The 12046-nt window shown below is 38.7% G+C and overlaps 1 protein-coding gene across 1 annotated transcript in view; it reads right to left on the minus strand.

The window, feature by feature from the left end:
• The window catches only part of FHIT (fragile histidine triad diadenosine triphosphatase), a 1435811-nt gene that overhangs the window by 1171336 nt on the left and 252429 nt on the right, over positions 1-12046 (minus strand). The window contains exon 4 of the mRNA XM_032411650.1: positions 2765-2834. The gene's annotated coding sequence lies outside the window, so the exon portion shown is untranslated. The remainder of the gene's footprint in view (positions 1-2764; positions 2835-12046) is intronic.

A 12046-nucleotide genomic window follows, 5' to 3' on the forward strand; every position in this document is an offset into this window, starting at 1 on the left:
TGAAGTTATTTGATTAATGGAGACTTCGATATGACATCATAAAAACTCATAGTGTGGCAGAGTAATGGTCTATTTTAATTGTTATGGACTAATGAGAAAAGAACAAAGGCAGAATTAATATGTAAATGATGTGTTTATATCAAATGAAAGCCAAATGATGTTATGGGACACTGTACAAAAGAAGGTTTCCCAATCTTTCAAATAGAGAAAAGCAGTGAGAGACTTGAATCATCATATGGCTCAGAGTAGGAAAGGAATGCAAATGAAAAAAACCTTTACCAGGATTTGCAAACAGGTAGGAATGCAAATTTGCTGGAGGAGCTGAGGTGGTTTGCTCTGATTGTTTCTATTTCCCCAGTGAAATATGAAGTGAGGGCATCAGCTGAGTGGGAGACTTGGGGATGGGAGTTGGAGGTTTGAGGCATAGGTGAAGGTGTAAAAGAGCTGTCTCAGAGAGTAGGAGTACTAAGTAAATACGGTAGAATTGCCAAGTGGAGCAGGGGATCTACTTGAAATTAGTGGACATAAATTTAAGGTAAGTGCATAAAACTTAGCGTTCTTCTCTGCACTCAGACCCAAAGCAAACAGAAAGCTCAGTGAGAGTCAAGAGTTATGCCAGATGAGGATGATAGAGAAGACAGCACCTAAACTTGGTAAGGAGGGAAGTGAGGGCATGAGAGGAATAATGATTAGCGCAGAGTAACAGTGGGTCCATAGACTGGAGGCCCCAAGGAGTCAAAGAACTCCTATTGGAGTAGGAATGTTGGTGTCACATGAGATGACGTCCTTGGAAAGACAGGAGGTGGTGGTCAGAGAGATGCTTTGAAATGCATTTTGAAGGTCAGCACAATGTTTCTTTCTTTCTTTTTTTTTTTTTAAGATATTATTTATTTATTTATTGGACAGGGAGAGAGAGAGAACAAGCAGGGGTGAGTGGCAGAGAGAGAAGCAGACTCCCTGCTTGGCAGGGAGCCCGATGTGGGACTCCATCCCAGGACCCTGGGATCATGACCTGAGCTGAAGGCAGACACTTAACCGATTGAGCCACCCAGGCGCCCCAGCACAATGTTTCTTTTTTTTTTTCTTATTGTATTCTTTTATTTTATTTTTTTTTTAATTTTTTTATTGTTATGTTAATCCCCATACATTACATCATTAGTTTTAGATATAGTGTTCCATGATTCATTGTTTGTGCATAACACCCAGTGCTCCATGCAGAACAGCACAATGTTTCTTAACAAGGGCTCTATGACATTTGGGATGCAACAATTCTTTATTACGTAGAACTCTCTTGGATACTGAATGACATGGAGCATCCTTAATTCCTACCTTCTGAAGGCCCGTAGCGTTCCTTACATTTGCAAATTCCCTCTAGGAGAGGGGAGCTTCCTAAGCTGAGAGCCATCGGTCTGGAGTATGACCAATAGGTAGAGAAGGAGACATTTGCCAGTGAGAAACTCAAGGAAACGAGAGGTCAGAGATGAGTCTTCCATGTGGATATTTTTTACCAACAATGATGGCAGGAGGGTGATGGGCATAAAGACAGTGAGTGAGCTGGGGGTAAAATTTTCAATACATTCAGAAGAGTAGGCAGTAGGGTATAGTCCAACAGCACCTGCTTTCAAAGTGCTTCTGTGCATGAAGAGAAAAGAAGCTGTCTAGAAGTGGCGATGAGGATGAAGAATGACACCAACTCCAGTCCAGACACTGAGAAGAAACAGTGACCACCTGAGAGGGTGATAGGGAAGCAATATCCTTAGGAGGATGTCCAAGAGGATCCGAGCAGGGCTGTCCCAACGGAATTGCTTGTGATGATGGAAATGTTCTAGAGCCATGCTCTTCAATAAGATAGCCAATAGCCACAGGTGCCTATCAAGCCCTTGAAAAGAGGCTAGTGGGACTAAGGAAATAATTTTTTTAAATTTTGTTTAATTTAAATTAATTTGAATGTAAATAGCCACACGTGGCCAGTGGTTACCATATTGGATAGTGGAAAAGAGTAAAAGGTGAAGGGAACATTCACAGATGAGTTTAAAGATGCAGGAAATTCTTCTTGGTCTCTGAGTCTTAAGGAAAAGGGGCAAGGGTAGATGTGAGTCTAGTGAAGTCTGTGGGTTTGGAGCAGGATGGTGAGATAAGTCACACTGGACAGCATCAGCATTTTCAATAAGCAAGATTCCAAAAATTCATTTTAATTCATTTGCCTCCTCCCAGACTAACTTCTGGGCCATACTGTTATGGAAAACACTACAGAAAATCTCCTTTTAAAGCCTAAAATGTCACCACCATGTAAAAATTATTCCTTCTCATAAGAACGATCTGGTATTAATAGACTATCACTATTGCCTGTTTCTCTGGGACCTAAGTGTCCTTTCCCCAAAGGCTGGCTTTCTATCTCTAACAAAAGGAGAAAAAAAATGTAACTTCTGAGATTTCCCTGTTAAAAGAAACTGCTTTTTAGAAATCATGTTTCTTGTTTTTTTGTGTTTTTACAAGAGAATAGAAAGAAGTATGTTCTTTGTTATCCAAGAAAAGGTAAAAGTATTATGATTGGCTGCAGCCATAAAACTATAATTAGTGTTTTAACAAAATAATAAAAAAGGGTCATGCACCCCCACATCTACCCCACCACACACACAGACTTCCAGAAAGGTGTTATGGTCATGCCCTTAAAGACTCAGCAGCAAACATACCAGCAAAAACTCTGTCAAACTGCCCTCAGCAACCAAATGGGTAATGCCAATCTGGGCCCAGGACCACTCACCCAGTGGAAGAATCTCAGGTTCAAGCAGGAGACAGGAAGAGTGCAGGTAGTATCTGGATATTTCTCAACACTGCATTTGATTGGGAATAAAGGAACAGTGAAACACGTCTGATTAGTTTCTGTCTCTCAGTGTTTCCAATTTCCATTTAATTGCAATCAAAATATCAAAATACTAGCAGTCCCTAGAGACGGGACACAGTCCCTGGTTCAAAAACCTTAAAATACATAATTAAGAAACAACTTCTGTGGGGTTAATCAGCACAGCACTATAAATGGTTGGACTCCCTAGTAGACAAAGGTCAATTTCTTTCAGTCCTAAGGCAGAATCTTTTCCCTAAGTGTTCTTGCCTAGATCAGATGCCAAGCATGTCCATGTTGTCCTTCATATCTTGTAGGCTAATTCAGACTTAAAGGGTCTTCTGTATTTTTTTTCCTAGATTGATTGATTGATTGATTTGACAGAGAGAGAGAGAGAGAGGGCACAAGCAGGGGGAGTGGCAGGCAGAGGGAGAAGCAGACTCCTCACTGAGCAGTGAGCCCCACGTGGGGCTTGATCCCAGGACCCCAGGATCATGACCTGAGCCAAAGGCAGACCCTCAATCGACTGAGCCACCCTGGCACCCCAAAGGGTCTTCTGTATTAACCACACTGCTGAACTCTAGGGATTGGCCAGAATCAAGCAGAAGTATCAAGAAATGAAGAACCACAGAGGCCCACAACATTGGTGAAGTTGATTCTATGAGATGCCCAGCCTTGGATCCACTTTGGGTCCAGGATACAGATTTATGTTTTCACCATAATAAATTCCATAATTTCTAGTATTTGACCAGGGTTAAACTAAGAGACTATTCTTGCTCTCACTTTTGGTTTCCCCAATGGGACTTTGATCAACACAGAAGCCAAAAATTATACTGGTGCTAAACCATTAACACCAGTTAGTTCACTCTTCTATTCTGTGGTCACTGTCAAAGACAGTCGTTTTGTAACTCAGTTTCATTGGGAACAAGAAAACTCAAAGGAGAGTAAGTGAATGTAATGCTTAAAGCACATCTCAGCTTCTGAGGAGAAACCTTAAGAGTCACAGAGAAGAGAGACAAAAAGAGACTGAATTATTAATTCCCAGTGTTTCTCTGCCCACAAGCCCCCTCTGGTGGAGGAACTAATAGGTAATGAAATAGCTATAATACTAATAACCAAAGTTTAAAAAAAAGGGGGGGGTTAGACGGGGTGGGGGGAAGAAAAGGCAATCCACAAGACAACCAGCCCCTGTAGAATTGAGAGTCAAACACAGTGATTAGCAAATATGAGGTGCAACTGGAAAACCACTTACAGATGAAGCAGTCTGATGAATGATTTACCAAAAGGTCAATACTGCTCTTTTACCTTCACCACCCATCAGTTTGCATTGCCTTCAATTTGTCTGGCACATAACAGAAAGCGGGCCATAAAATATTCACCATAAAAATTAACCTTATTTTGCAGCATTAAAAAAAGAAACAGAGTTGGATATAGTCTAAGCATATGGGCCAGTTTCTCAATTAGGATTCCTCACATACATTAGAAAAAGCATTGACATTTAAAACCCCGTTCTAAGAGGTAATGTACTCAGCAAGAACCAGAACTCTCTGCCCTATGCTCAGTTTTGCTGATCCCTTTTTAGTTCTCAAACAAGGAAAAGCACCATTAATCCCCTCCCAAAGACCACAGCAGTGATGGGGTTGGGGGTGGTGGTGGATAGTGTCAGCATTTCCAATTTTACTCTTCTGGAAGCCAAATTTCTCTACAGTGTCTGCTTTTAGCTGGTGTGGATGCCAGGCTTTCAACCTCAACATGCCTACAATACATTCTGGCAGGTGAGTTGTGAGATGAGCTACCTTCACATTCTCATTTGACAACCTTTGTACAAAAAGAAACACAATGTCAGATGAAAATATATTTTCAGGCAGAAGGGATTCTGAAAATTAATCCACTGCCAGATGCCCTTAATCAGACCTGTAAAACTCATTAAAGCCATTTTAACTGAACCAACTCAGTTGATTCCATCAGAAAATTGGTCACTTCCCTCCTCCCTTTCCTCTCTCTGTATTTACCAATTGCTTCTCTGATTTTGCCAAATCAATAAGATATTTTGCATCCTGTAGAATAATCTAAGTTATCTGAGTTATTAAAGAATTCCTCGGGGTGCCAGGGTAGCTCAGTCAGTTGAGCATCAGATTCTTGGTTTCCAGCTCAGGTCATGATCTCAGGGTCGTGAGATCAGGCTCCACACTGGGTGAGGAGCCTGCTTGAAATTCTCTCTCTCCCTTTCACTCTCCCCCTTCCCTACTGCTCATGTGCATGTGTGCATTCTCTCACTCTCTCTCAAAAAAAATTACTCTCCCCAGACTCTGTGTAAAGAGAGTAACTAAATATTTACTTACATCATTGTAATTTGCTAATTTTTTTAAAGAGAGAATCAAAATGAAAGAAAAAAGGTCAAAAGAGTTCTGAAAAAGATGTAACTACAAGGATGTTTACCACTGTACTATTTATAATAGCAAAAACTGGCAATTCTAAATTTCAAACAAAAGAAGATTGTTCAAATTAATTATGGTATAGCCATAAAGAGGAATATTATGCAGACATTAAAAATTATGTGGTAGAATATTTAATAACATGAAAAAAAGATTCATGGTATTATTAAGAAGGAAAACACTGCAAAAACAGTAGGTAGAGTATTGACAATGGTTATTTTTGGATAATAAGAAAGTTTGGCAGTCATCAGTTGGTCAGCCCAGTCTCTGTTAATAACCCCCTCTCTCCAGGACCCCTTACAACTAGGAGTGATTTTATAAAATGAGATATAAGCAGAAGTCTGCCAGGTGGTCAAATAGGCCCCTTTTTGTGTGACTGATCTATACCACCATGAACTAGCTGATCAATCTGTGACCACAGATTACAATCTCAAAGATAATAGTGGGGGAAGAAGATAAAACCTTGCAAATCAGCTGTTAGTTACCACAAGAAACAACTGCAACTTGAACTTTATATTCATCTTTTCCCCATTTGTTTTGGTGTCCATGTAGATGTGATCAAAAATAGTCCCTAGGAATCTGTGGAGTTTTACTAGAAGTTAAGGCTTTGGGTTGTATACAGAACAGTAAGTACCATTCCAAGAGAAAGAAGCCACATTACCTCTGGATAACCAAAACACAGGGTAGCCATCTTGAAAACTACAAGTTCACTTTCAAAGTACCCTGATAATAAGAATAAGTATAGGCATGTTTCTCAGCCATTTAGGGTCCAAATAAGTAAGTAAAGGATAATATAATATAAATAAGTGACAGAAATATCAGTCCTGCCTGGATTTACACATATATCTTATTAGAGCTATTATTTTATACTGTGGTAATGTGTTTGCATGTCTGTCTTCCCCCTAGACTATAAGCTCCCTAAAGACAAGGACCATTTCCTTTCATCATTCCTAAAGATGCTCAAGCCTTGTTCCTTCTAAGATCTCAGAACCAAACTTAGATTCCAACTATAAATGCCTATAAAACATGACATGAATTTTGACTCTAAGTCCTTCTTACGTAAGTCATCCTATTTTAAACAACAACAACAACAACTTTTTAACATTTTCAAAATATCCTGAAGGGAGGAAAAAATCACACATTAAATTCTATCAAGTAACATTTACCTCCTTAGGCCCTGACTAATCAGAAATGACTGGACTTGGCAGCTACTTTTATCACTTGGTCTATAAGCTAAATTCAGTTCCTGTTGTGCCAACTGGAAAATGCCAACATCCCTTCCATCTCATACAACATCCCATCCTGCTAGTCATTCTAGAGTCTGGCAATCTGGTGAGACCACTCCCCATCAGATCAAATATAAATTATAAACCAAATTTACAGGGTCCAACTAGCACCATTCCAGAAGAGCAATGGTGAAGTTTAAAGAGATTAGAAGGGTACCAGATTTATTACTATTGATTCCCTGCTGGCAATTTCATGGAAAGATATCCACTGCAGTTATATAAAGAGCATCTGGCTCATTTCCAACTCTTTTGTCTTCAAGTCCTTTAAAAAAAAAAAAAAAAAAAAATCAACCAAGAAGGATAAAAAACTAGAAATTGGTGGATAGGGCCGAAAGGTTTTCTCTAGATTAAGAAGCCTTCATCACTACACCCCAATTATGCAAATATGCTCCTGCAAAGTCCAATACATTTATTTATTGAGCCTTACCACTGCCATCCTGGTAACCCAGGGAAGAAGCCAATCTATAATGACTCAAACCACATTTCACAATAACTCCAAAGGACACATGATGTCATTTGCTAAAATGACTCAATCCAGATGGAAAGCATTCTGACCTATACATAATTGATTGACCTTTGCTATGCTTTCCTGGTTATTTATATACTATCATATGCATGAATGTATATCAGTGGTATTTACACTTGGCAGCTACTTTTGAGAATGCATTATTCAATTGGGATTTGAAGCTTTTTATGACCATTTCCTGATCAAACATTCATAAACGAAGGACAAGAAAAGATGTTATCTTAAAAATAACATTTAATAGGATCTGGAAACTCTAAAGAAGCTTTGTAGCTCTAATTGTTTTAAATTACAGTGGACAAGATCTATCTATGTAAAGCTAAGTTCAAAACTCTGAAACTAAGAATACTAAAGGGCATTTTATCTATTCTTCAGCTTGGGGCTCAATAACGATGATAAAATACGCTTTACCAAAGGAGTGGAATATCTTGCATACTTGTGAGAAAAGTATCCTACGATGCAGGTAATTAGAGACCATAATAAGTGACCAGAGAAAAGGGCACAACTATGTGATGTGATGCTTTTTAACTTTTTTAATTATGACTTTGGTTTTCCAAGAGGGGTAAGCTACATATTAAATCATATTCACATGATCAAGATGGGTTCAAGATAATCATAGGAGAAGCAAACAGGAAGATTAGGGAATGCAAATACCTAGCACATATGTCCTCACTCCCATTATGCAAACCTAGGGCAGACATCAATAATTGAATTCTTAGCCAAAGACCCTGAAATGGATTGAAAACATTTTTCCCATAGTACTCCAGGTGAACACTACCAACTAAAATGATTTAGAACATGAAGTGAAATATATTTGCCCTTGCTGAACGAAATAATCATACCGTTATTTCAGATCCAAATATATAACAACTATTAAAAACATTAATGTCATTATGAAATCTTCATAATTCAGAACTCCCTAGTTTGCTTGCCTAAAGTCAATTTCTACTGATCTGAAGGTGGATTCACTGGTACATATTGCTGTTTTGTCATAACAATGTGATTAAATAGAAAAGGTTGTATTTATATATAATGATCCAATTAATTCTATCTCTTGCTGCCTTATACTCAAGACCCAATCTAAAACAAAACAGATTTTTAAAACCAACATTTAAAAGTACCTCTCTGAATCCTAGAAAAACATGAAACCAAATTCAGCAGTTTTCCATAAGTCACAGTATGCTAGTGTTATCGGTAGTATAAGTGAAAAGTAAAGAGGGGGTCTAAACAGAATAAGATGGAAATTCTTGGGTGTTGACACAGGATTATTATAGAGCAGTGAAAAGCAATGTGCATAAATCTAAAGAAAGAAAAAATCTAAGATAGATCTAAGAAAAAAATCAAGTGGAGAGAACACTACATACAGCAGTGCTTTCCAAGTAGTGTGCCTCAGTGACTAGGTTACAGAGGTCCTAATATCCTGATCCCCTCTGTTCTGGGGATTAATAGTAGCTGGAGTCTTGTGATGAGACATAGATAGCACTTATCCCAAGGCACTGTACAATATTTTCAAGTTCAGCATGTGCCATGATGTGAAGAAGCTGGGAAGCAGAGACATATGGTATAAAGCCATTTTTATAATGCTCAAAAACTAAAATATATCTTGTTTAGGGATATATACAAATGTGACAAAATTATTTTTTATGAGAAAAGGAAGGAAGTGTATGTGGAAAATGTATGAAGTACATTCATTCCTGCAGTACAGTGGTTACTGCTGGAATGGAAAGGCAGGAGAGGAGATAGGGAAGGAACACATAAGTAAATGGTAATGTTGCAGTTCTTAAATTGGATGGTGGGTTCATGGGGGTTTGGTTTATTGTGCTCCAAACATATTGTTTTATAAGTATAAAATATTATATAATATGCTTTAAAAAACCATCACGATTAAGAAGCCAGGCAACTTTCTAGCTTATTCAGAATCACTTCACAGTACAATCTCAATATGTCAACTCAAGAATAGATACAACTTCTTAAGGAAAGCTTGAATCCAAGGTTTCTAAAGGTCAAAACGCTATGCAGTGATGACAAGATTTTGTTCTGCTAATTGAACATAGTCCACGGGTTTCTAATAATCAATTAGAATACCCAACCTGATGATTACAAGACTTTGTTCTAATCCAACTAGAGTATTCATGACAAATTACTGGAAACCCAAAGTTCCATTTTCCCATTCAAACAAGATATCATAAAAACCGTGTTGCTGATTTATTTAGTTACAAAAAACAAGGATCCATTTGAGGAGCTCGAGTACAATGGGATTCTGGATGAGGAATTCCAGGTATCCCATAGCACACAGGACAGGAAGTATACCCAGGCCTCAGGGAACCAGAGCTGGGAAGTAAGACGTCACTCAGATTCAACATCACCACACTCACTCGGGCTACAGGGCTCGTGTCTCTACTTTCTGGAAGATCTGCCCTACCGCCTGTACTTTTAGATGTGCTTTCTCTGCTTTGACACTGACATGACCAAATATCTGTATCTCTTTGAAGCTTCAGTGGAAACTAAGTGGTGTCCTGGGCACCACTTCAAAATGACCAGAGGAAAAAAATCTGCTTAGCCCAACCATGGTCAAGATCAGTCCGCAGCTGGTCTCATCATTCACAACTATACATCAGGAGTTACCAATTCAAACACCGATGGGGGCCAAGCAGGTAATTAAAGGCGGGAAGTTGACTAGCTGTGAAACAAGAACCTGAGAGGAAACGTTCTATGACAGAGATCATGGTGCTTCTGCTGTTTAGCTATGTTAATGACAGAAATCAGATTTTTCTGAAATTTCCTGATTTTAAAAACATATCTGTAGGCCAGATTAGGCCACTGGCCTCTGCTGTTAGTGTCCCACAAAGGATGAACTGTGGGTATTCCAGATTCAGAGGATCACACCAGGCAATCATGGCTGTAGGTGCCAGCCCCTCGGGTGGAAAGACAATTCCGGCAGAAGGGTCAGAGGTCAGGCATTGACCCCAACAGAGCTCGGATGACACACTACTCCCACATACACCTTCTCATACACAAAACACACTTCAGCTGAACTTCTAAAAATGTCTTGCTCAAGCTCAGGTGCTACACTGGGTGGAGAGAATTCTCAGGCGGCTCTATATGGCCCAGGTGGTTCATAGAAAAAGGCAGTAAAGTACAAGGAAATCAGACAAAGCAAATGAAAGCCAGGAAAAGACAGCAGCATCTTCTTCTTTTCTAACCATAGCCAAAAATGCTTCCATAAAAAGACTACTCACTAGCAAGCAATTGCAGATTCTTTTTTCCAATTAACTAAGGGTGACACAAGAGCTCCTGTCTCAATTTCTTCAGCATTCCGGAACAGTTAAGACACAGAATCAACTCTAAATTCAACTCCTTAGCTTAGACATCACTTCCTCTGGGAGGTGTGGTTTGACTCCCTGATCTTGGGTGAGAACAGTGCCCCCTCAGGTGTTCCCACAGCAACATTCTCACCACCTCCTTCCTACAGCCCCCAATCCCAGTGCTGTATGTGCGTAGCTGTCTATTTGTCTCTGATGTGGAGCTGACATGAGTTCTTTGAAAGCAGGGATAATGTCTAGTCCTCCTTTATGCCCCAGTGCCTGTTTGTTGAATAAATACACGTAATCAGACGCATTGAAAATTTTGCTTCTATTTTTTAGCAGTTAATTCAGAAAAAAATTTGAATTTAGACTCAATTCCTCCCTATTCTTTTGTATGAACTTTAAGATTTTCACTAAAAATACTACAAACCTTTTACTCAAACAAGAAGTGCATATATCATGTTGAATTATTACAAACTCAAAATCACATAGTTGTAGGACTTTGGGGATTATGTAGTCATATTTAGGCTAAAAATCCTTAAAGGTACCTTCTGTCAGCATATAGATATGCATAGACTTGTCCCAATATACCTATATTACTATAGATATAAATATACCTGGTATAGAGGAATAGGGCATGGTAAAATTTTCTACCTAAGAACATAAAATCCATATATTTAAACTTATGAGAAATTTGGAGAAGTACAGTATATGCATGTCCATTTTAAAGAAATGAGTCTTGGCAAATATCCCTAGTACTGAGAACTGTTTAGCAGGAATTAATCTTTAAATGAAATAGCCTAAAAACAAAATAGATGTAGTATTATTTATAGTTAAGTTTTGTTCTTCAGTAATTATTGAAGGTGACAATGGTATGTTTTAGCATTGGCAATTGGACTGAATTTGACCAAATGTCTCCCTTTGCTCATGAAAAATAGATGTAATGTTCCAATTTTTACTCCTATCCCAGCTCTGGTGATGCTTCATTATGTGCAATTTGGTAGCCCAAATAATGTGGGGGCAAACAGAGCATTATTTCAAAGCTATAAGTGTATCTGTGGCAGAAAGAATGTTAAGTGAGGTCCACGTCTCCAGACACTTGACCCTAAGTTAGGACAAATTAACTTCAAAAGACTTAATGTTTTATCTTGAACAGGGGTAAGTCTTGTCTTCTCATTCTAGCTAGATGGAAGTATTTGGCAAATGTCTTCTTTGGAAAGAATGATTTAGCAATGGGATTATAATCAGTGTCATATGGATAGATCAAGCAAACTGAAGGACAAATGGATGTATGAAGGAATGAACGGCATTTGCCAAGGAGAATTCCGTTCATGGGTATTACCAAATGAAAGGGATATTGGGTTATATTAAATTAAACATATCTCCTTACTCCAGGAATTGTCAGTCTTTAATATTCATAATGGTCCTTGTGGATTTTCAGGAGGGGGATGGAGTACTCAATATTTGCCATGCTTATTGTCTACATAAAGGCTCTATACATGTAACCGATCTTAGGAAGAACAGTGCTATTGGACAAATATCAGTTGAAATTCTAGCTCTGTCACTTAGTAGTGGCGTTCCCATGTGCAAATTTCTTCACCCCTCTGAGTATCAGTTCCCTCATTTGAGAAATCATCAGAAGTTCTGCCCTTATG

Source organism: Phoca vitulina, unplaced genomic scaffold (genome assembly GCF_004348235.1).
Source record: "Phoca vitulina isolate PV1807 unplaced genomic scaffold, GSC_HSeal_1.0 scaffold13, whole genome shotgun sequence".
Classification (NCBI taxonomy): domain Eukaryota; kingdom Metazoa; phylum Chordata; class Mammalia; order Carnivora; family Phocidae; genus Phoca; species Phoca vitulina.